This window comes from Podarcis gaigeae (genome assembly GCF_964106915.1).
Source record: "Podarcis gaigeae genome assembly, chromosome: 2".
In the NCBI taxonomy this organism is placed as follows: domain Eukaryota; kingdom Metazoa; phylum Chordata; class Lepidosauria; order Squamata; family Lacertidae; genus Podarcis; species Podarcis gaigeae.
In genome coordinates this window covers 38,500,242-38,525,691 of record NC_139679.1, presented here as the reverse complement: position 1 = coordinate 38,525,691, position 25,450 = coordinate 38,500,242, and the positions used below count along the sequence as shown (strand labels likewise).

At 44.7% G+C, this 25,450-nt stretch overlaps 1 long non-coding RNA gene across 1 annotated transcript in view; it reads left to right on the top strand.

The window, feature by feature from the left end:
* LOC310839568 overlaps positions 1-25,450 on the top strand; it is a 321,862-nt gene that overhangs the window by 144,358 nt on the left and 152,054 nt on the right. The window contains exon 4 of the long non-coding RNA XR_014561540.1: positions 12,169-12,230. This is a non-coding gene — a long non-coding RNA (uncharacterized lncRNA). The remainder of the gene's footprint in view (positions 1-12,168; positions 12,231-25,450) is intronic.

Below are 25,450 nucleotides of genomic sequence, written 5' to 3'. Positions count from 1 at the left end.
TTCTGTATATTATTATGGATGGTCAGCTTGCAACTGCAGCTTTCCTTTTCTCACCTTGCCCATGCACAGGCAATTTGGGATATACCGTATTTTTCGCCCTATAGGCGCACCGGCCCATAGGGCGCACTTATTTGGGGGGGGGGGGAATAAAGAAAAAAAGGTTTATTTTCCCCCGAGCCCCAAAGAGCAAAGAAGCCATGACAGCGAGCGGGATGGATCCTGCTCGCTGTCCTGGCTTTGTATTTAGCCTCGGGGCTAGGGGTCCAGGAGGGATGGCGAAGTTGCGCAACCTCGCCATCGCTCCCGGAGCTTGCTGGGCTGGGGCGGGGGAAGCCCGAGCTTCCCCCGACCCCAGCCCCCAGCCCAACAGGCTGCTGTCCGCAAGCCTTGGGAGCCCGGCAGGAAGTCTGAGAGCTGCCCGAAACCTGGGGTGTGCCCCACTGCGCTCCCTGGGTTTCGGGCTGCAGGCTGCTGTCCGCAAGCCTTGGGAGCCCGGTGGGAACTCCCGCTGGGCTCCCAAGGCTTGCGGATAGCTTCCTGAAGCCTGGAGAGCAAGAGGGGTCAGTGCGCACCGACCCCTCTCGCTCTCCAGGCTTCAGCGAAAGCCTGCATTTGCCCCATAGTACGCACACACATTTCCCCTTCATTTTTGGAGGGGGAAAAGTGCGTCCTATAGGGCGAAAAATACGGTGCCTCTTAACGAAGGTGTGTTTCAACACATCTGACTGCCCAAAGCTGGCAAGAGTTAGCAAAACAAAACAAACAAATGAACCAAAGCTACAAAATTATCAACAATGTGAAGCAGCCTTATGCCTAGCCAGATTATTGGTACATATTAGAGGTTACTAGGAAAGGGTCTGAAATTAAAACTATCTGGATTGTGAGGCCGCTGTAGTATTGTAAGCTTGCGGGGATGGGCAGAAGGGGGGTAGTGGAGCAAAAATGATTGCAAATGACCCTTAATCGTCAGTGGTAAAAGCTGTGCGCTCAGCCACACACCTGAACACACAAAGGTAAGGGGGTGCCTTACCCCCAATGCCCTCAGGCTACTGTTCAGATCTTTGTGTGATTTAGCAGATTTTCAAACTGCATTCAATTGAATGTGCTTAGAAATTCTTCCGCATGATCCATAACCCTGACATGACGCGATTCTCTTTTGTGGGGAAGTTACTAAACACTTCAAAACCCTCTTCAAACCTTCCTGCTAATCATGGCAAGATCTGAAGAGCAGCAGAGCAGGGTGGAGCTTTGTGCATGTCCCTGTCCCACCCACAGTTAAGCCCTTTGTGTGCTTGGGGAAGTGCTTGAACTGTTGCCGCTGCTGTCACCACTAATTGTCTAATAACATAGAAGTCTTACTGAGAGGTAAACATGGAATCGTGCTGACAATCGGCCACTTTTTATTAGTGTGTGTGTGTGTGTGTGTGTGTGTGTGTGTGTGTGTGTGTGAATCTGATATCCTATACAGCAGTCTACACCTCTGAAATATTGATACCTGAAATCTGCAAGGCGTGATGATAGCAGTCACCAAGTTTGGCACCTTCTGTAAGCAAACCATGGGCTCAATCACTAAAGTGACACTGTTCCTGGTGGGATGTTTTCTGAACCTGCAGATAGCTAAGAGAATGTATAGTGCAAGCAATATTTCTAAATGACTGGTTTTATTTTGTTGTTTTTTTAAATGAAAATATGACAATGGCAATAACTTTTAGGTGCATGCAGTAGCTCTCAAATCTTATCTCTTGATAGAAGACAAAGCCAATCTGAATCAAGTTCTAGACAGAGGGGAAAGTCCGGTCATTTAACTGCAACATAGAGCTTCTTTCCCCCTCCCCTGCCTCTTTTGATTGATCTGACAGGCAGAAATGCAACAGGTGAATCAGTAATGGGGAAAGTTTCACCTGCAGCTCTTGGAAACACAGGAGCCCTGTTAGACTGAAAGATGGCAATCCTACAGAAAAGACTTGTTGCATACTCAACAGATAACGACAGAAGACGACTTTGCTAAGTTTCCCTGTTGGCTGTAAGGGAAACAGAAGAACACAATTCCAGTTTCAAGTTTTCTCTGAGGGTAAACAATAAAGGCAACTCTGCAGTGATCTCTAGTAGAATGGAATGGAGATAGTGGGCAGCCAGCTGGGTGCTTAGTGGCCTGGCTCCACAGGCTGCCTCTCGACCTGCCACCACCACTGCCTACAGATTACTCTGCCTGGATATGGAACTTCAGCAAATACAGAATTAGCCCTAGCTAAGTAATCTTGTTAGCATGATTCAGTGTTAAATGGATCTCGATTAAATGGGGCTTTATATCGTCCCAGCTGGAGATGATAAGCCTCTGGAAGAAAATGGCAGGAGAGGAGAGGAAATTGCTTTACTTCAGGCTGGGACATTTAACCCCATCAAACACTTTCCACTTCTTCTTTTCTGATCTTGTATCACTGCCATTTTCTAACTCCTCTGCCGACTGATCCAGTTTTCTGAAATTGCAGGAAGACCCATTTCAGGGATGAAAACTGGCCCATCTGTCCAACACTCCAGAAGTGCAAGGGGGACATGCAACTCCAGGCTTTAACAATTAAGTCTTCACAGATCAGTCAAGGATCTGCTCCCAGCTCAGCCTTTCTTAGGGTTACTCCTAAATGCTAGCGGGGGGGGGGGTGAGCAGGTGGTGGAGCAGCAGCAGCAAGAGGGGAGGTGTTTGGTTCAATTTGCATTTAAAGGCAAATCTACCTTATCCACACTTTCAGAGACACTGGGTCACTTTGGGGCAGTCATAGAAACAGAGGGTTGGAAAGGGACTATGAGGGTCACTTGGTCCAACCCATGCAATGCAGGAATCTTTTGCCCAACGTGGGGCTTGAACCCACAATCCTGAGAGTCTCATTTTCTGCCAAATGAGCTACCCCAGCAGCTCACTCTCAATCTGACCTATGTCACAGGCTTGTTTTGCAGATAAAATGAGAACTATGTACATTCACCACTTTGAGCTCCATGGAAAAGCAGGATACACACCCATACCCCTGCAGCAGTGATATTGCAGGTGAACTGGTCCCAATTGTTAAAGGCTTGTATACTAGTACTAACACTGTTGGCCCAATAGAAAATTGGCCACCAGTGCAGATCTCTTATCTGCTGACAAGGTCTCATTCCTGTTAGCAATCATTCTGCAGCATTCTGCACTAACTGCAGCTTCTGGATCAAGTGCAAGGGAAGCCCTACACAGAGTGCTTTGCTCTGTTAGATAGTTATTAGATAGAACTTTCTGCATTTTTTATTATTTGTAATATATATTGTGGTAAGTTTCATTTGGAAACTATAATTTAAGAATTAAAAACTGAGCTGAAAACCAGCCAGCCAGCCATACATCATTTTATCTATATGCTGCCTTTTTCATAGTTAAACCATGCTCAAGGCGGCTTATAGCATGGGGGTGTGTGGAATACATAATTGCAAACATAGCAAAAGTAGTCAATAAATAAATGAAACATCAAGAAGTCCAGGACTCACAGCCAAGATGGTCCTCTTTGTATCCAAGATGAAAAACATAGAATCACCCCTTTCATTTAACTGACGATCTTTGAAAACAGTAGAGGGGCAGGGGGAACTGTTGTCCATGGAAGAGATGGGAAATTCCAGATATTTGTTTGGGCTACAACTCCCATCATCTCTGCTTTGGCCATGCTGACCTGGGTTGATTGGATTTGGAGTCCAACAACATCCAGGGTGCGGGTGCAGGTTCTCCATCCCTGCTCTCTGGTCCCAGATTAGGTGACAGCCTGTAAACAAGGCCTAGTTAAGGGAGGGAGATTGCAGGGAGGACATTCAGGACATTCCTCACAGTGAGGAACTTTTGAGGGGTATGCTGTTATTTCTCTACTTGCAGCATTTCTAAGATGTCTATTCTTTGCAATTGGTGTCAACCCATTTCCCCTCAAAATATAGATCCTTCTCATATAATTTGGCACAAAGGGAAACTGGGTGCATCTAATAAAACCTCTTAGTGAGATTGAGGCAGCGGATCTTCTCTCCTCTCCCCTCCCCCCATCACATTGACAGAAATATGATAAACATGCAATTACTTGAATTTATCCCTAAATATCCCATTTAAGGTAGATTTACATGCTTATGAAATTTCCCTGACGCGAATCCCGGCACTGAGAGAGCAATCCATGTTAACAATGGCTGCAAATAGATGAGAAATGATATAATCTATTGGAAATTTCCTTCATTATCCCCCTAATCAAGCCCTCTATTGGGCTCTTTTCAAAAGGCTGCTGGAGAAAAAGAAAATGTTCAAGTAAACCGATGCCGGAGATAATTAATTAACTTGCCATCATCATCGCTCACAGGCAGACTCAATATAAGAAAGAGGATGTGTCCTTCTCAATTACTAAGCAGCGGTTCTCTATTGTGAGGTGAACAGCTTGCAAAATGTGATGGGATAAATCACTTCGCTAAACTTCAGGCTTTGTATTCATCAATGTCTGGGTACCTGACTGTTTCCTCTTGCTTGTTACTTCCCCTGGATTTTAGGTTAATGGTCACGATGCTTTAAGAACTTCCTTTTTTAAAAATAAAATAAAGAGCCATTAAAAGCACAACAGTGCAGTTCAAGAGTAGAGATGCAGGGGTTGAGTGCCTTAAAAACAAATACAGGTTTCTCTCTCCCCCCCCCCCACCTTATATCCAGCGTACAACAAAACAGCTTTCACACCTGGCTAGCCACCCAATAGTTCCTCCTGCTGCGGACAGCACAGCTGCTGGTTTTCTTAAACATGTTGTCACCATATTCTACATTACCGGTTCTTGCGTTTACAAGCTGCTCCATATGTATGTAGTCCTCTGATCACCTGCCCCAGCCTGACCTCCCAGCAGCTTAGCTGATGCTGACTAGTCCTCTTAGGGCCATGGTACTGCAACTGGGGCCCCTCTCTACCCGCCAACCCACCAACCACGAAGGCTATAACAGGGAACCTCTTTATAGATACTTTCAAGGATATCCTTCTGTGACCCAAGCTGTTTAATAAGGAGTCAATCTTAAAAGGTGTCAAGTAAAGCACTGTTCCCTGTGTGTGGCCTGAGGGAGGCTGGTTATGAATAAAGCATACTTATTTACTTTAAGAAAAACTGAAAACATGCACTTGCAGTCTTTAGACACCCCTGGGCCGGTTCTTTAATCAGCTCCTGCTTGCGCTCTGCTGAATCCAAGTACTTGCCCCCGCCTCCCATCTACGTAGGGCCAAACTAAGTGTGATATTAAATGTATGACTACATTTGACATGGTTAGGGTCCCCCCGCCTTCAAAAAATACATAACAGCCATAGGGGCCGCCGGCCAAGGCAACGGGGGAGTCAATTGTTTTCCTTCCACTGTGGTCCTGTCACTACCACAACCCCAATGGCTGGGTGGGAAGCTTGCATTGGTGCCAAACAGAAACTTCCATTCCCAGAACTGAGAGCAGCTTATCAGAGCAATTTTCATTAAGGGGGAGCTAATCCCTTTCCCATAGAAATATATGGTTCCAGTCCTGATAAAGCCCCTATATATATATACTGCTGGTACTTGGGGTGGGGGAGGATGACTACAAATGCTAAATGCATTCATGCATTTAACTTCATTTATTCTTTGGCCTTTGGAGTGAGTAATTCACTACATTGAAAGAATTAATTATTTTACAAAATAAACCATTATATCCTGTGAGGTTTTCACTAGGGAATAGCAAGGGATCTTCCACACCATTTCCCCCAAAATCTGTGGCTTAAAATCACAAAACATCCAGGTCTGCTCTGTAGCATTCAGATTATTGTACAGTTACACCATACTGGAAATCCCGTTAGGGGGTGCTCCCCAAAACATGTGAGATTGCTGCACCTCAAAGCGTCTGTTTTTTTTTGGCTCCGTGCTCTTGTGCAGGTGTGCACCCCAGTTTTTGGCCTCAACATGTTGGAACGTATGTTATACATGGTTATAAGCACGGGTGAAATCAAAAGGCACTTACGAACTCCAGACTGTGTGTAGAATAACAATCTCCATTTAGTCCTACCTGTGATTCCCACTGCCACATTCGCATGTAATTCTGTGCCTTGGATGACTGAATTATATTGTTTAGAACACATTCCAACCAGGTGAAAGGGCCTGAGGAGGTTGCGGATAAAAGTCAGTGAGAGGAGAGTGCATGGTCTAGAACAGTGTTTCCCAAATTGGGTCTCCAACTGCTTTTGGACTACAACACCCATCATCCCTAGCAAGACCAGTGGTCAGGGATGATAGGAATTGTAGTCCAAAAGCAACTGGAGACCCAAGTTTGGGAAACACTGGCCTATGTCTCAAGGGCCAGATGGAGAGGCCTGGAGGTTCTCCACCCCTGAGGTACACAAATGGGATCGCTCAGTGTTATGTCTGAACCCAGGACCGTGTCTTGTTTTACCCTAAACAGCCACAATTCCTTGATAGTGTTTCACCATGCTTTGCTGCTGGCTTTGTAATCGTGGGTTAATTAGGGTGAAAGAAACCACAGTCCTGGGTTTGAACATAATGCTAAGCTATCTCCTTCACCGTTTGTTTACCTGCTCACATGAAGGGAGGAGCAAAGTGTTTGGGCTACATGTGCCAGTACGCAGCTTGCACAGAGTAAGTTTTATTAAGCCAAGGTTTATAGCTTAGTAGCATTTCGTGCAAACACAACCAATGTTTCAAACACTTTATACATTCCTGAGGTTTTTGTCAAACACAAGAAGTTCTGTTTTCATTAAGCATTAAGCATCTTAACTTCACTCTGAGCTAAAGCAAGGAAATAAGCTGTATAATATTGAAAGCTTTGGTATTACAGCTCAGTGTGGTTTCTTCGCTTTCCCCCGCTCCTTCTTGTTTCAAGAACATATTGTTCTCCCCCACAAAAAAATGGCTCTTTCCTCCTGGCTGGCTTTAATGATAAATAATATCTAATGTTATCACAATGCTCCAGGCTAATATCTAATAACTCAGAATCTTATCTAGTTCCCTAGAGCTAAAGACAAAATTCATATCAAAATTGTGTTTGATGAACTTCCCTTCTTTCTTTGGGAAATATCCATAAGCAATTTACCTGTTTCCTGTCAGTTAAATGCCTGCAAATTACCTTTGGCTCATGAGCAGGATTTATCCATTTCAAATTGCACTCGTTCTTCTTTTTGTTTGATATTTTTAATCACACACGCCATTGTTTCACAATCAGGGGCAGACACTCAGTAGACCAGGCATGGGAACCTGCTGCCCTCCAGATGTTGTTGGACTCCAGTTTTCATCAGCAGCATGAGCAGTGGTCAGTGATGGTGGGAGTTATAGTCCAGCAACGTCTGGGGGGGGCACAGGATCCTCACCCCTGCAGTGAAACCTGGTATCTCTCCACAGCACCATTACAAATGTTGTTTATTTGATTTATCCACAATGTTTATATACCACTGTTCATCAAAAAATGATTCCAGAGTGGCTCATAATAAAAAAAATCATGGACCACCTGCTGCCAGGTTAGCACCTGTCCAAGACAAAGAACAGATATGAGGAACAGCTGAGGAAGTTGGGTATGTTGAGCTTGAAGAAGAGAGGCTGACTGAGAGGAGATATGATAGCATCTTCAGATATCTGAAGGACTGTCAAATGGAAGATGGGGAAAGCTTGTTTCCTCCTGCTCTGGAGGGTAGGACTTAAACCAATAGCTTCAGGTTACAAGAAAGGAGATTCTGACTAAACTTCAGGAAGAACTTTCAGAAATAGGTGTTTGACAGTGGAACGGACTCCCCCTGGAGGTTGTGGGATCTCCTTCCTTGGAGGTTTTCAAGCAGAGTTTGGATGGCTGTCTGTCATGGATTATCTAATTGAGATTTGTGGACACTGGGGGTGGGGAGACTCTTTCCCAGATCCAGATCTGATTGCAGTGACATCAGTCTTGCAAGCCCCAAAGTTTATCCCGAGCTGGTGGGGTTCAAGCTTGGCGCTGAAAGAATGAATCTGGGCTGCAGGGGGCTAAGGAGGGCTGAGTAAATGTAAGCCTGGGTCAAGCAAAAGGGCTCAAGCGGAGTCAGGATGGCCAGATGCAAATGAGGACACAGCTCTTATGTAACAAACACTACAGTCCTCTCCCACAAATACCCTTACTGAATATTTACAATGACTAAGTAGGTAAAATAATACTTAAAAGCTTTGTTACTATTGTTAAGAGTTTGTGATGGGTAGGATATATGCCTGAGCCCCCTTCTAATACCTGGATCCAGCACAGATTCAATTCTTGGAATAGCCAGGCTAGCTTCCTGGTGAGGTAATGCCCCCCCAAGTATGGGCTATTAAGGTAACAAAGGAAGTGGCTCTGTGCCCTCTTCTTGATGAGCTGCCACCTGCCAAAACTGCCTCTTCTGTGCAGCTTTTAAAGGTGTGGGAACCTTATCCTCTTCTGTATCTGATTGTTTTATGTGGGCATGTTCGTTTTAACAATTTTTTAATTGATAATGGGATACATATTTGTATAAAACACTCAGAGGTTTTACTGCAGTCAAGCAGTGGCGTAGCGTGGGGGGTGCAGGGGGGCCGGCCACACTGGGCGCAACATCTGGGGGTTAGGGGGCACAAATCCACGGGTTAGGGGGCGCAAATCCACGGGTTAGGGGGTGCAAATTACTTGCCTTGCCCCGGGTGCTGACAACCCACGCTACGCTACTGCAGTCAAGCAGTATATAAATTTTGTTAAATAAATAAATGTTGGGAGGGTAAGGGGCATCTAGGACAAGGAAGAAGACTGGTAGCTACCGGTAGTTCATAGAATCATAGAATTGTAGATTTGGAAGGGACCCTGAAGGTCCAACGCCCCTGCAATGCAGAAGTCTCAGGACATGGTCCCCCATCCAATTTGAAACCATACAGACCCCTTATTAGATTTGCAAATATGCTAGCAGTTGACAAAGATGGCTGTGACATCTGGGCAATTACTTACCTTTCGAAATGTTCCTGCAGAGGATGTGTTGTGTGAACCAAACCAACACCACTGCTATGTTTTGTATCTATGAGTAGGAATGGAGGAGAAATTCCACTCAGTTCACTCTTAAAGGCGAACTTGCTGAAGCTATACTTCAGGGGTCAGCAAACTATGGTACGCGGGCAGGGTATAGCCCAAGGGGGTTGTTAAACCGGCCCCCGGCCCTTGCCACCCACTCGGTCAGTCCCCGCATGGAGCTAAACCGGCGTGACAGCTCCACGTGGGGACTGATTTCCGGGATGCAGCCACGGCTTTCTATTGGCTGTAGGAAGCTCCTGCAGCCAATAGGAAGCCGCAGACACCTCCCCCCCCCCATGGCTCCAAAAGCCAGCGGGGAAAGACTGGCATGCATGTGTGCATGCGCACTGGTGTGAGCACTCCTGCGGGTGGGCAATCCGGCCCGCCGGTGGAAAAGTTTGCCAACCACTGCTCAGCCATCCTTCAAAATTCACACTTCTTCAAATTTTGCAGTGCGGTACCCCAGCCAAGTAAAGTGCACAATAATGCATACACTAAGATAAAGTATGCACAACAATGTGCATAACAGTGAACATAACATACAAAAATGCACTATATAAGGGGCAATTGCTTTTTTTTTAAAAAAAAAAAGGGCACATGAGGGAGGAATTGCAAGCAGAAATTTGTATATTGGGAGACATTGGCATGAAACTGCTGGTGAAATTTCATGCAGTCTTGAAAAAAACCAATCAAACTGATAGAGAACTCAACTTAAGACTGGAAGCATGAAAGACTGAAATGGACAGATTTGTCCATCCCTGTGAGAGAGGGGGAAATGTTTCTGGTCTCTCCAGTCAAAGTAATGAAGAGCATTAGTACTTTCAGTTCATAGCATGAATACTTCACATGAACGCTGAGCAAGCATGCATACTGTGCCGGATGCACCTAATCCCAAAATGGTTGTGTGGTGGTCACAGGTTGCTTCCACTGTCCTGGTTACTGCCCTGCTAAGCAGCCTTCCTAGCAAGTGAAATCCATTGGACTCAATGACAATTTGCTTTGGCATGAACACGGATAGGATTGTTCTGTACAATGTTTTCAGGTGTTGAGAAGGACACATATGTGAAATCGGTTGGAGGAAAACACTGGCCAATGTGTAGAGATGCTGTCACATTAGGCTGAGCACCTCTTAAGCAAATGCTTAACTTAAAAGGGAGATCATAATCCCATTATCTTCAAGGAAGCTCCCTTTGTGGTTAAAGGTACATCACATGCACAGCTGTTTTGTTCCTTTCCTCCCACCCTTTTTTTTAGTGGCTCATCTTGCAGGGCCGAGTCCCATTCAAGTCACCTTTCCTGTTCCATTTAGCTTTAACGTGGCAGTGTGACATGCCAGCTCGAAATAGATCCTGAGTGAGGGAAGCTGCTCTTTTCATGGTCACCAGGCAACCATAAACAACCTGGCTGCTGCTTCTTGTTGATTATTCTGGTGAGAAAAACCAATCTTCTCCTTCTCATTTTCATTCCGGAGAATGCTGAATTCAAAGTGATGATGCTGAAACTGTCATCTCACAAAATAGCTCCACAAATGCCTTAAAACAAAACAGCATCAAAGCATCAGCTTGTAAATACCTTTAACCTCTCTGTGGAATAAAAATCACCTCTTTTGTAAGCTATAATTCATCCCTTTGGCCTAAAAGCACTGAAAAAACCCTCCTAATCAGTCTCCTTTCTCACACTCCTTTATGCCACAGCAACTGCTTTGTATTCTTTCTTTTTTTAATGGAGCTGCTAATTAATTTTAAGCCTCTTTGTGTGAAAGCCTAAGAGAGCTGGATTTACCTAGTACTAGGGAGCCATCTGGTGCAAAAAGACTATTTCCTTGCCAAGCTATTCCTACTTACCTGAGGGTCAGATTGGAAGAGATGGGGGTTCTTTAAATCATGGGCAATATCCACTTGTCTTATTTTTTGTAATAATTAGGGTTGTTAGGTTGAGGCCTGAATAATGCAGGTTCTGGGGTAGATTGCTCTAGACTGGGGCCACTTGGATAGGCAGATGTTCTCAGGGCCACAATGGTGGCTAGGTCATATTCTGCCAAACCTCTACAGATGTCAGATCAGTGCTTTGATTTAGTAATGTGATGGACAGCGGGTGATAAACTGAAGTTGTATCTTGACAGGGTGAAGATACTGTGCATAAGTGGTACCGATGTTAGGGAATTAGGTACATGTCCTGTTCTGGACTGGATTGCATTCCCCTTGAAAGAGCACTGTCACTAGAGGCCTTATAGTGGCACAGAGAACATTTTACCAGCTTCTGCTGTTTTGCTAGCTATACCTTGCGGTATTGCTGGGGTCAGGTGATGGGTTGCACATTTCCTCAAACCTGCAGTGGAGTGGAGTAAATCTGGAAGTGCAGACGTTCATCATGACAGTCCCCAAGAGCTGTCACCCAAAACGCTAGAAGCAGAGCTGAGCAGAGCTCTGCTCAATCCAACACCCACCCCCACAGCCCACCATAAGGAGGCCTTTGGATTGTGCTGCCCATTACTTAAATCCAGATGTTTAAGCAGATTGCTCTAACATTGCGATCACCCATTGAGTTCAGTTGGACTTACTGTTAGGTAAATTTGTATACAGTTGCATTTCTGGTTTTGCACTTGTTGTTCTCAATGTCTAAAAATATATCGTTCTCAATGTCTAAAAATGGGAAACAGTGCTCTTACATTTGACTTTTAAAAAATCTAGCTAGTCAGGCATTTAATTAAAATGTTTATCTGTTTTGAAGAAGCCCAGCCTTACATAGGCATCTTGGCAGAATTTAGTCAGTGGGGAAGAGTCAGTGGATTACTTAATGAACAAGAGGGTACTTGTGCCTTTTACCTCAATCAGTTAAATTACTTGAATTGATCAGGTATTGCAGCTGGTCTTTCTGGGAACACCAAGGTTTGCTTCTCATGCTACATTTTGGCCAGTTGTGAAGGCAGAATGCCCTGTTCTCTATTTACCCAGTTTTGGAGATTGAGGAGAAATATCAGATCTCCATAGGACAGAAATCACAGTATGGTGCTTATTTTTTTGTAAAAGTTGCTCTTACAGCCCTCATTAGTGATACCATTATCCAAATGTAGAAAAAACAATAACACCAACTGTAAATCTCCATATTAGCTCAATATTTTATTTTATTTTTCTTCTGTCTTTCAGCAACGAATAAACCATCAGATAAGTCCTTGCCAGAAGGCAGCCTTTGAAGGAGTCAAGAGCAGGTAGGGATTTCATCGAGCGCGACATCAAAGTAACAGGTTCGCTTGTGTGTTTTATGATGACATGGGGGGCTCAATAACTTCTTTGTCCTGTCATACTGTTTAATTTCCCATCATGATTTAGCCTGCAAGGTTTACCATTTTAGAATTGAGATAAAGGGCTGCTTACTAGCCTAATGGGAATTTTTAGCAAAAAATTTTTTTATCATTTTGAAGATACCTGTTAGAGAAGGTGAGTTGGGAAAGCTGTCGTTCATATTTCAAAGTGCACTGAGTCATTAACTTTGTGTATCTGGGTTTGATGTGGACACAAGAGACAATGTCGGGTTGAGGGCCTAGATGCTGAACCACAGCATGATCTCTTGCTAGGAGCTTCAAAGAGGAGTTCAAGGTGAGACCCTCATATGCCGGTTTCTTCTTTCTCCCAACATCATGCTGGTTATCTGGACAATTTCCTTATCATTATCACCAAAAAGTGAAAACCCACATCAATGCATGCAGCTGATTTTGCTTGTTCCCTTAATAGATGGGGGCTTCCTGTGCCTGCCCTCATTGCTCCCTCCTAACTATAAAGCCAGCGCCCCGCTTACGCATTAGACTAGATTCCGTATTGTGTGCATGGACCACTATATTCTGAGTGCTGCCCTTGAATGAAACTGTACCATGCAGAAGAAACTGTGCCATGTCTATTTATAGCCTGCAAAGCTAGATTCCTATAATCAGCATTCAGTTAGGAAAAACAAGTTTCTAGCCCTCACAGTTGTGGAAAAACCTACTCATACATCACAGTCACAATGCAGAGCCTTTATATGGTAACAGGTAGGTAGGGATGGAGGAATAGATGAGCATCATGAAAGACTGTACATTGGGTGATTGTAGTTTAAGCTGTTCTGTGGCACAGCAAATACTTCTCCCAGCTCTTTCAAGAGTCAGTTGCAAAAGTAGAGGATTTTCCAGGTTTAGTTATCCAGTTTCATAGCTGGCGACATACCACAGCTTTAGATTCAGTGTGGCAGAATGATATTTTGGCTGTTTCTGTTATGGTAGGGCAGAATCAATGAGCTCAGTTACTCTGAGGTGAAAAGAGAGATGAGGCCCTCATTATTCAGGGGATCTCACACTCAGTTAGCTTCAACTCACTTCTGTGTCAGATTCGCCCATTAATTCCACAGCAAACTGAATCAGACAGCCAGACAAGACACACCAATAAACATTCAGAAAGTCTTTCACCTCAGGATATGTGCTCCTGTAACTAACTCTAGCTCTGTAGTAACCCCTCAAAGTAAGATACAACTATTTGATTTGAATCTTGCAAGCAGTTTCTATCCTTGAGGGTTAAATGCTGCTTAGGCCATCTGGCCATCTTTTAAGTCTAAGGTTCCTGGATTTCCTAAAGCCCAACCAGCTGTATGTGTCATTTCAGGAAAGGGGTGTGCAGAGGAATAGGGATAACTAAGAGGTTTATCTGAGTAGTGTCATTGAAAGCCACAATAAAAGTAGCTCAGCTAAGATGTATACCAGCATTCAGGAACAATGCCATCTAATCCAAGAGGATGCCAATGTGGTTAATGAGAAGAGTCAAGAAAGCTATTAGAGGCAAAAAGTCTTCCTTCAGAAAATGAAAGTCTTGCCCAAATGAGAACAAAAATAAATGCAAAATTTTGCAAATGACGTGCAGGTAGACAATAAGGGCTGCAAAACAAACGAACAAAACGAAACGAAAAACAACTCTGAGGTTCTAAGACCAACAATACAAACATTCTTTAAATACACTAAAAGCAGGGAACTGGCTAGGGAAGCAATTGGACTTCTGGATGACAAGCGAGTTGAAGGTGTAGTAAAGAAAAAAAAGGAGACCTCAGAGAAGCTGAATGAATTGCATCTGCCTTCACTGTAGGTGACAAATTAAAATGAACAAATCACTGGGTATAGATGGCATCCACCCCACAGTTCATACACATCTGATAAAGGAACCTGGGAGCTTTCCCTGTGGGTTCACAGGTGGGCACAGTTCCCATGATGATACTGGCTGAGTTGACTCTTGGTTAGAAGCTCAGCCTGTGTTTGCCACTCTCAGGACCTCCTGAATGGGCTCCAGATTCAGCATACTTCATGCCAGCTTAACTTACCCTGGAGTAACTTATGCCAGCTTTCTGTGCTCAGGATAGCCCAAATGGTATAATTTAATGTGCATTTGTTTACCTGTTTGTGCCATATCACATGGCTGTTGCGTGTGCCGCTGTGTTAGGCAGAGTGTGTGGTGGGTGTGCCTGGGGCATGTGATGTGTTGTCTGTGCTGGTTAACTGCTGCAATGGCCGTTGCTACAGCTACTGTATAGGGTCTGTACCATTTGTTTGCATTCCTGTGCTGGCATGCACCATGGGGGTGGGTGAGGAACGTATCTGGGGTGTTTGTTTGCTTACCACATGCACCTCCTGCATTGAGTCTCCTTCTGCTGAGGTGAGAGGTTCAGTTTCTGTGAAGCAAAGAACAGAGAGGTGTTACTGGATGCTTGATAGTACCACAACCAGGATGCTATAAATTATACTTAATATTTTTGCATAAGGGATGGCTTTTCAGGAGCAGCCCTTGAGGTGCTCAAATGTGTCAAGGGAACTAGCCCTCAGATAAAAGAGATTTAGGATGTTACCAAATTATCACCAAAGCCCTGAGATAAATTGGTTAGTGTGGTGGACAGAGGCACAAAAACAACAACCAGGTAATGGTGATTAAAATAAATAGCTTTAAAATACAAGATCATACCATTGCATTCAGTGTAAAAAGAACTAGGGAACTGGGGTTGTTTGAGGATAATTAATATGATTAGTGCTATGTATGTTGGGAATCAGATTCCTTACCTTCACCATGAATATTCATTGAAAGGGCAGTGGGAGTGAGAAAAAGCACTCTTCTACTACACTTTAACCCACCTCACTTATGAGTTTTGAGAGGGCGGTTAGTAAAAAGAGCTCTTCAGTGAGTAATCCTCATTAATTGTTCTCGAGTAAGGATCCCGGAAGATGGCTTTTCTGATGCAAGTGCTTCTGTTTTCTGTGCCTGCGTTAGAACAAACATGACCAGTTGCTTACAACTATTGTAAACTGACATGGAACACTGCAATTGAAAGGCAGCCTATAAATTGTTGTTGTTGTTGTTATATATTTATACCTTGCACATCTGGCTGGATTTCCCCTCCACTCTGGGTGGATTACAGCATATATTGAAACATAATAAAACTTGAAACATTTAAAACTTCCCAATACTTCAGATGTCTTCTAATGACTCCCAGGCTGCGCACTTGGTCTTTCAGGGGCACAGCATTTCAGGACCAGGGAGTCCTCCATACCTGCCCACCTCCATCCCTCCAAAATAGTACTTCGGTCTTGTCGGGATTCATCCTCACTCTGTTAGCCGCCATCCATCCTCCAACCACCTCCAGACACTCACACAGGACCTTCACTGGTTCTGATTTGAAGGAGAGGTAGAGCTGGGTATCATCCACATACTGGTGAACACCCAGCCCAAACATTTACTACTGTGGATTGAGAAGAGGGAAGGGCACACAAAAGCAGCCAAAGAAGGAATGAATGAATGAGAGCAGATTTGGACACTGTTTTTCTGTGCTTTGTAATTCCATTTAAGGTAAATACTCTGGTAAAGCTATCTGCAAATGTTGTAACAGAGTCCAGTGCAATTTTTACATTGCAATCCCAACCATGTTCACTCAAAGTAATTCCAATTCAGTTCAATGAGACATTCCATCAGGTATGTGAGCACAGGACTGCGATCAATAAAAAATTAATAAAATCAGCTCTGCGACAGAGCGGGCGGGCAGGGAATCAAGCAGGGAGGGAAGTGGTGTGAGAAGGGAGGTTAATTTATCCATTCCCCCAGTTTTTGTTTCTCTCTTCCTAAAAAAATTCTCTCCAAGCATTTTCCGCCTGCCACACCATCCCTACAGATGGAAGTCTGAATATTTAGAACTCTTCAGGGCAAAAGTCACTTGGAGAAACAATTCTGAGTATTTTCTGGGGGAAAGGGTTAATGATCTCCATCTTCTTCAGTTACTTCTTGATTCTACATTTCTCTCCTCTAAAAACATATTTCTTACCTTCTTTTAAAGTTCCACTACCAAAACCCCATATCTATTTGCCAGGCTTAATCCACGCTGTGCCTGTAAACTTCATCCACTTTGGCCAAAAAGGGGAAAGGTTATAAGCTGTTTTTAGACTCCACATTAGAATGAAAAGGGAACACAGAGCTTCATTTACCTTGGAATATGACACACAGATTGGTGAGAGCACAAAGTGACTGAGCAACATATATGAAAATTTAAAAGCAAACATATACAAGATGGATCTTGGGGTCCATGAACCCCACAAGCTTCAAGCAATATTTGTGATCCTAGGAACTAGAGAAGATGGGGAAAGTGCCCAGCAGTCTTAGAAGTTGCTGCTTGCCAGTAATTGGCAGTCCACACCTTACGCAGACATTGTGTTGCATTATACACACGCACACAGTTTAGAATGAGAAATTTCAAGTCGAAGTCCATTGGCGCTTTTCTGCTTTTCCCTGCCTTTCTCTTTAATTCCCATTACTGTATAGACATGACAGAGAGGCACTTTTTCACAGAGTACCCATGTAGCAATGTAATGCCTTCAGTCACTTTCCCATTGAGGGCTGCAGTCCCTGGCTGATGGATGGGGCAAGGTTGTTGCAGACACATTCTATCCCATTATATTGCCCCGAGGTGATAAGTAAGCAACATGGAAGGGGATTGAAAAGGACCGAGAGATTCATTGTTCGAGAGGCAGAAGCACAGGGATACAAAGGGGCAGACGCAGTGGCAGAGACTTAAGACAGTGTGTGAATAAATAATAGAGTGGCAGGCGGGAACTGCTGCACTGTGAGAGAGACCCCGCTCCTTCCATCTTGGAATGAGGTCACCACACTTTCCATTATCCAGGGAAGAGGGGTATATGTGTGCTTGTGGAAGTATGGCTGTGCAGAGACACAGGACTGAACTTCTCTAGCTAGGCTTTAACTGGGTCCCTTTTTTCCTTTCTGCCATGCTGTGCCGCATATGCAGATTGTACCAGCAGTGCAGCAGTGAGGAAAATGATTATGCAGAACTCCCTCTAGGTATGAGCGCATACACAGACAGACAGATACAATCACACATACTCAGCCCCCCTCCTTTTGCTTCTATCAGGGGGGGGGGTGGAGAAGGGAGACCAGAGGGACCAATGACTGGTACCAAAGGAAGAACACAGTCCCCATAAACATCAGCAGGGAAGCGCCGTTCGCATTGTTCTTTTCTTGCCCGCTGCCAGAGTCTGTCTGGTTTTAATAACCATAAATCAGCTCTGGCTCATGCACTCGCTCACGGTTCTTGGGAATGGGGAGTTGTGAGGGGGGGGGGGTGAGTTGGGAAACCTTGCCTAATGATAATAAAAAGGGAAATAAAAAAAAGTCTCCAAGCTGCAAATGCGAGCAAGAGAAGAAGACAATAGCAAGATGGCTTTCTCTTCCCGGCTGTGGTTGAGAGCCTCTCTTCTGTGCCGCCATAAAGGAAGGGGAACTCAACTCTTTACAGCTTTGCCTGTCTGTTGGGTAAAGCAGCCCAGAGTGTGCAAAGCCGGGGGGGGGAGGAATTAATTTGAGCCCAGCTCCAACCTGCAAATATCAACAGAGTGAGGGTGGGTGCGGGAGTGAGGTGTGCGAGCATATTGCTAATTCAGAGGCTTCTTTAAAGGGAGAAAGAAATTAATCAGTCATTAAGGCTTCAGGCAGAGGGGAATGAATTAACCATTTCAGGCACAGCTAGCTTTCGCTTGGCCAATTCATTAAAAGCATTGCTGAACTGTAAGCTGTCTTCCTCACCACCACTTGGGGCCCAGCCAAGGAAGTGGCTGGGTGTATTTATGAACAATCCCTCCCACATCTCCCAATGTAATAAGACAAGAAGGGAGGGAAAGGGCCCACTTCTGTTGTTGTCCGATGTTTATTAGAATCATTTCTCTGCTCTCTGGGCTTGCTTCCTCACCTCTCTTCCTGCTCTGCTCTTCAGCTAGTTTCCTAATGCCTACCAGTTGCACGGACGTCACATCATGGCATCAGGTGGCCAGAGGGCACTGCAGACACTCCTGGAGTGTCCGCAGTGCCTTCAGGCCACCTGCTGCCAATCCAGAAGGCTGCCTGGAGCAGAGCAGAACTCCATCACCTCCTGTGCAGCTTGTTAGAGGAATGGTTCTTCTTTGAGTGGTCAGGGAGATGTGAGTTCAAATCCCACACTCAAATACGAAGCTCACTCGGTGACATTGGGCCAATTGTTCTCCTTCAACCTGACCCGCCTTGTTTTTCCTTACCTGAAGATTGTTACCCCCACAATTTAGATGGATTTCTACTCCTAGATTGTGTCTCTACAGGTTTTGCATTCTGAATTCAGATTTGAAAACAAAATAATATACTTTTGGTTTGATCTCATTGTGGCGTATAGAAATTGGTGGCTATCTTTGTAAGAGTGGATTGAATTTCTAGCCATCATGGCAATGTGCCAGAAAAACTTGAACGTATATAGGACATCTCTGTGACCGAGAGAGAGAGAGAGAGAGAGAGAGAGAGAGAGAGATGCAGACTCTTGCATATGTAGCTGGTGCACCTGGATCTTCATGATAAATAATATGCTGATCCAAATGCCATTGAAGTAACTGGATGCATCTTTTGATGGAAATGAGAATGTTCAAGCAGGGTTAGCTGGTTATTGCACATGACAAACTAGATTGGGGCTGTTTACTAAATGCTCAGGAACCACAAGGTGTTTTGTGGGGTTAGGGACAAGAATTCACCAGCATTTCTTATGCTTATCTGCTCTGCCCTACAGTCCTCCCTCTCAGTGTGTTTTCCCTGCTCCCAGACTAAGGCCTCAGTCTACTCATGTGGCCTTCCCACATCTCATAATGCATTCTGGTCTGTGCATTTGAACTTCACATTTTGCATAATTCTATCCCTAGATCTTCCAGTTTGTATCTTCTGAAAATAAGCCTGATTTTTTTTCCTTGCATGGTTGTGTAACAGTTGTGAGGAATGAGCAAGCTGCTTCAGTTTTTATGCAGTAAAGGGAAGGTAACGTCATGTGTCGTACTGTAAGCCAACAGTGTAAAACAAACATTTTTAATGTGCAAAAATATTTACATGGTGCAAATGATATCCCTTTTTAGGATTTTATTCTGAAGCCTGCTTGGAAAATGTGACACCATGTTAGGGCCCCAGAGAAGAAACTGCCTGGACGTGCCTTGCTTATGAAGGGATTTCACTTATCCATGGCAGAGCACTGGTCAATATATGCTTGTTCCTGCAACTGTGGAGCTTTGCCAAATGTCCAGACTATGGACTGCTGATCCAGGGTCCACCAGACACATTTGGTACACCCCAACAGTAGAAAAACTGCTATTGTACATAAAGCCTATAGGAAGATTACCTACAGTCCACACAATCTGGGAGGGTGAATGAAATATTTTCTTACTGCTAGTTCCAAATGCATCCCCAAACTATTGCACATTTTCTGATATTATCATTGTGAGGCAATTTATAGAGATTCACAGCTTATATGTCTCTTAACCATATGACTAAAAGGGATCTGGCTGCTTCATGGTCTAAGTTCCTGAGAAAACTCTGAAGGAGTTGTGTGGCTTGGCATTCAGTATGGAATTTTGTTCTGCTTCTGAAGACCCCATATGGAGTAATCCTGAATGGCAGTTTGGAAACACAACCAGGGAGATGTTTCAAACTTGGGAGGAAGAAGAGCAGGGAGTGGAACAGAAGAGACTGAGAGGAGGTATAATAGCCATCTTCAAATATCCCAAGGGATGCCACATGGAAGATGGGACAAGCTTGTTTTTTCCTGCTCTGGGGGGTAGGACTCGAACCAATGGCTTCAAGTTATGAGAAACGAGATTCTGATTAAACATCAGGAAGAACTTTCCAACAGTAAGAGCTGTTAGATGGTGGAATGGTCTCCCTCAGGAGGTTGTGGATTCTCCTTCATTGGAGATTTTAAAGCAGAGGTTGGATGGCCATCTGCCATGGATGCTTTAGCTGAGATTCCTGCATTGCACAGAGTTGGACTAGATGCCCTTGGGGTTCCTTCCAACTTTACAATTCTGTGATTCTATGAGTGGCTTGTGATCCTGTCACACAGATCTTCAAAGATGCTTGCTAGAGGATTGAGACTGGGCTTTTCTCAGTGAGGTTCCATGGAGGCAGGTGCAACAGCAGCAAGCCACATTAAGCCAAGTCCAGTGTAAAAACTGGCCAACAAAGCAGGCCTTTCTGCCTACTGTTCTTCATGTCCCAGTTCAAGCCAATGACTTCAGAGACCTAAGCTTGTGGTTTAGATTTGGGTACGGCCAGCTACAACCCAGAGGTCCTTGCAAAACCTGCCCCCCATCTTTCTAAAGACAAGTTCAGCTTCTGCAATCAGTCTAGGTGCCATTTCAAGGGTACCGTCAAGTTTGGAGATAAAGCAGTTTGGCTTCTCCAGGGGCTAAAATGCAATGCTTTGCACATTTCACCTTGCTTAAAGGACTGTTCAGATCAGACCCTGGTGGTGGCAGCGAGTGGCAGCAGGAGAAAAAGCCCTTTCACCTCCCCCATCCTCTGTACTTTCTTTCACTAACTTAAGAATCCGAATAGCACAGGGATGTTTTCCCCCCCTTCCGCTGTCTTTTCCCCCCATAACCAAAATAGTCAAAATCAATGAGGATGACAGCACTATAAGCTGAGCAGTGGGAATGGAGAAAAACACTCTTGGTGTCAAATTTGATGTGGGAGGCAGTTAGAAGAACTTATTACCAGCTCACTTGCCTTAGGGGATGTTGGTGGGTACATAGAAGAGTTAGTGAATGTTAGTGAAACGGGCGAAGGGCTTGTGCCTCCCCCCTTTGCCTTCTATACGTATCATTAATGTGGAAGGCATACGTTGTCAGCTATTAGTCTGGGAGGGGGATATTGGGGGTAGATGTCTTAGTTTGGCTGTGCTGTCTGACTCATCATGGCATCTGCATGTGTACCTCACAGGATGTTCTAGCTCTTTTTCTTTTCATATCTTGTTAAAGACAGAATTTAGCAATCTGATTATGTCTATGGGAGGAGCCAGGGAAGAAAGAGAGGAGAGATCCTTTGCTCAAGCTGCCTCATTAAAGGGAAAAAAAAATAGCTAAATATGCATTGTGTCACTGGTGTTTTATACAAATTTTGCCTCTGGCAGATGTGCCTGTGGAAAAATCACTAGCAGGTAAAGATCACCCCCCCCTCACTGCTCCCCAGTCTTTGACAAAATCTGGGTGTATAAGATTTTGGTGCTCTGAAAGTAGCTGGCCCATAGACGTTCGCAATAGAACAAAAAAACAGGATGAAACTAAACCCAGATAAATCTAACCCAGGCAGTTAGAGATGGTTAGTAGTCACAGCTATGATCACATTCAGTATGGTGTGATCACATTCAGTAAGGGAAAATTGTGTAGCTACCGTTCAGCTTTATTTTTAAAAAGAAGGCTCCAGTCCTCATTGTTCAGGAAGAAAAACCTAAGTATGCATGGTCAATATCTATTACATATTATAGAAAAAGATAAAAGTAGGGAAATTGCATAACATGCATGTGGTGGAAGCAATCTCTTCGTTTTCAACTTAGCAAACTACATGCAACTTAGCAACATTTGTGAACTGTCTGGTGGAAGATCTCTGCAAGACTGTGCAAAATGAGATGGAAGGAGCAGTGCTTATTTCAAAATGAACAGAGGGACTGTACTTGCAGTTGCAAGGCAATTAGAAATTCAGTTGCCTAGAAATATATAGCTGTGTATATGTAGAGGAAAGGAGGGCTAGGAAAGCATATATATTCTAAAGGTGAAGGTGGGAGGCGGGATGTGCCTAGGAGCAATAGGTAACATTATTGGAAAGAAGCTATGTATTTAAGAACAATCTCACATCACCTTATTCATTCAAGATGGGGATGATAATGTTCCTTTTATGTGAATAAACCTCCCCTTAGCTGGGGAAATGTACGCAGCATCGCAAGAGGAACTCGGGGATCATGAGCTTCACTTCATTTGGGATTGTGTGTAGCTAATATTCTGGTTAAATAAATACATTTTGCTAATTGGATTACTCAGACAGCATAATATAGCGCTGGATTTCCAACACGATGCTAATAAATTGTGTGAAGAACTTAATCATGTTAGCTTCCAAAAGGCTTGTAAGAGATGAAATTAAAAAATAAGTAGAAGTTGACATCTACTGCATTTCATAGTGTCTTCATTTTCTTCATCCTTCTTAGAGTTCGTTTTAGCTTTGCCGCTGTAGATTTTTGTGTGTGTGTTTAATCTGCTTGTGATTAGGGAGGCTGGGGTGATTGAATATGCCCCAGAGGGTGGGGGTGAGAGTCTCCTTGCAATTGTCTCTCCTGCTTATACTGATTGATATCAAGGTAGAGAGAGCGAGACCTTAACTGCTGTCTTTGGGAGGCAGAACGGGAGAGCAGCTTATTTTCCTGGACATATACAGGGAAGGACAGCAGACACTATGAGGCAGATGAGGGAACTTATCAAGGATGAAAGGATCCAGAGATGCAGCTTGGGTCTGCCAACCCCAGGAGGCGTGAGTTCAAATCTCAGGTTAGGTCACATTAAAAAAAGAAAGAAAGAAAGAAAAATCACTGGATTGGCTAGTGCCTTTGAGACTTTGAGGCCAGCAGAGGCAGGGGGAGCATGAGGTAGGGTCATGCTAGAGGTCTGGGTTAATGTGTGTGTATCAGCAATATCAGCAAAATGATAGCACAGACTTACGCAGCAAATGGCTCTCATACAGCTGCCTCATCATGGGCAGTCCTGCCTTGTGGCACCTTCCTAGACTTCTGTGAGGAATTGCAATATAACAAGGGTGAATAACTTTTGCCATTGGTTTTTATGGATATTATCCTCTGAGCTCTCCCTGATTCCATGATCATCCCAGTCCTTATGCTAGGGTCTGTTCCCCGCTCTCTTTCTCTCCCCACCCACCCCACCCCCGGCCCAGGCTATTACCCTAGAATCAGCAGCAACATCCATGGCCCATGGGACTGTTGATTCAGGGATATCAACTTCTTTAAAGCCTGGGGTCCTTGATGGTGTAAACAAGCCCTGTAGGAGCAGAGATTTCCATCTGCAGCTGCAAGTGGCAAATGCGCTGTTAGGAACAGATAACTTGTAGCCCAGTCAACAGAATAACCCTGGGAGTTATATATAGCCTAGTATGTATTATTTATGTGACAGCTTGCTGTCAGTGGAAGGACCCCCCGCTTTCCCCCTTTCTTCTGTGAAATACAGTACAGGACAAAGACAGGACTGACTCACTTTTCACTGTTTAAGCTTGGGTGCAACATACACATGCAGTACTGTCAATTGTGAATTAGTAGTGCACACATATTGTCCCCCACTGGCCTGCCTGTTTTGGAGAGAGGAGCACCCTCTAAACACTTAATGGCTTCACGTGCACTTTGGATGCCTGGTTTTGATTCTTAAAATTCTGCAGATAGTGCAAGTATGGTAGATAGATTTTTATTTTTTGTTTTAGAAATATCTTTTGCTTTTATTATTGTTGTAGTTGTTGGCATCCACTGCCTTGGGAGACAATGGAAAAGTGCACCTTTACCATGTTGAATTCCATGTGCACTTATTTCCTATTAAATTCTTGTTCTTCTTATTTATTATACTCTGCCACTTTTGGATTTGAATCTTCTGCACCTATGTGTGTAAACCCTCGGTTGTTTAGATAGAAATAATAATATAATAATAATAATTTATTATTTATACCCCGCCCATCTGGCTGAGTTTCCCCAGCCACTCTGGGCGGCTCCCAATCAGTGTTAAAAACAGTACAGCATTACATATTAAAAACTTCCCTGAACAGGGCTGCCTTAAGATGTCTTCTGAACGTCAGGTAATTCTTTATCTCTTTGACATCTGATGGGAGGGCGTTCCACAGGGCGGGCGCCACTACCGAGAAGGCCCTCTGTCTGGTTCCCTGTAGCCTCACTTCTCGCAATGAGGGAACCGCCAGAAGGCCCTCGGCGCTGGATCTCAGTGTCCGGGCTGAACGATGGGGGTGGAGACGCTCCTTCAGGTATACAGGACCGAGGCCGTTTAGGGCTTTAAAGGTCAGCACCAACACTTTGAATCGTGCTCGGAAACGTACTGGGAGCCAATGCAGATCTCTCAGAACCGGTGTTATGTGGTCCCGGCGGCCACTCCCAGTCACCAGTCTAGCTGCCGCATTCTGGATTAATTGCAGTTTCCGGGTCACCTTCAAAGGTAGCCCCACGTAGAGCACGTTGCAGTAGTCCAAGCGTGAGATAACTAGAGCATGCACCACTCTGGCGAGACAGTCCGCGGGGAGGTAGGGTCTTAGCCTGCGTACCAGGTGGAGCTGGTAGACAGCTGCCCTGGACACAGAGTTAATCTGCGCCTCCATGGACAGCTGTGAGTCCAAAATGACTCCCAGGCTGCGCACCTGGTCCTTCAGGGGCACAGTTACCCCATTCAGGACCAGGGAATCCTCCACACCTGCCCGCCTCCTGTCCCCCAAAAACAGTACTTCTGTCTTGTTAGGATTCAACCTCAATCTGTTAGCCGCCATCCAACCTCCAACCGCCTCCAGGCACTCACACAGGACCTTCACCGCCTTCACTGGTTCTGATTTAAAGGAGAGGTAGAGCTGGGTGTCATCTGCATACTGATGAACACCCAGTCCAAACCCCTGATGATCTCCCCCAGCGGCTTCATATAGATATTAAAAAGCATGGGGGAGAGGACAGAACCCTGAGGCACCCCACAAGTGAGAGCCCAGGGGTCTGAACACTCACCCCCCACCACCACTTTCTGGACACGGCCCAGGAGGAAGGAGCGGAACCACTGTATGACAGTGCCCCCAGCTCCCAGCCCCTCTAGACGGTCCAGAAGGATGTTATGGTCGATGGTGTCAAAGGCCGCTGAGAGATCCAGCAGAACTAGGAAACAGCTCTCACCTTTGTCCCTAGCCCGCCGGAGATCATCAACCAGCGCGACCAAGGCAGTTTCAGTCCCATGGTGAGGCCTGAATCCTGATTGGAAGGGATCCAAATGGTCCGTTTCCTCCAGGTGTGCTTGGAGTTGTTCAGCAACCACCCGCTCAATCACCTTGCCCAAGA